The following is a 381-nucleotide window of genomic DNA, read 5'->3' as shown; positions in this document are numbered from 1 at the left end:
GGTGGAAAGCCTGTCTCCACTCCCCCAGCTTACTTGGTATTACTTTGTCCAGAGGTCACAGATCTTCTCATGGGACTCCTCACAGTCTCCTCAACTCCTCACAGGGCTCTTGCAGCATATCTGCTCCTCTTGTAGGTTTCTGTTCTCCCATCTCAACATGTTTACCTTTCCTTCTGCTTTCTCTCTGGAGATGGCTGTGGAGGGTGCTGAACCACCAAGAAAAACTTGTGAGCCTCAGCCAGCTTCCATCTGTTACTTCCAAGTATTACTGCCAGCACTGAAAGGTTCATAGTTCCCAGACAGCATCAGACTAGAGCCCACAGTAGCCATGCCAGCATCTCCAAGAGGCAGGCCAAGTCCGGAGAAAAGCCAAATTCTGAA

This window comes from Mastomys coucha, unplaced genomic scaffold, assembly GCF_008632895.1.
Source record: "Mastomys coucha isolate ucsf_1 unplaced genomic scaffold, UCSF_Mcou_1 pScaffold1, whole genome shotgun sequence".
NCBI lineage: Eukaryota > Metazoa > Chordata > Mammalia > Rodentia > Muridae > Mastomys > Mastomys coucha.
The sequence above is the reverse complement of the archived record's forward strand: the minus strand, read 5'-3'. Positions refer to the sequence as shown.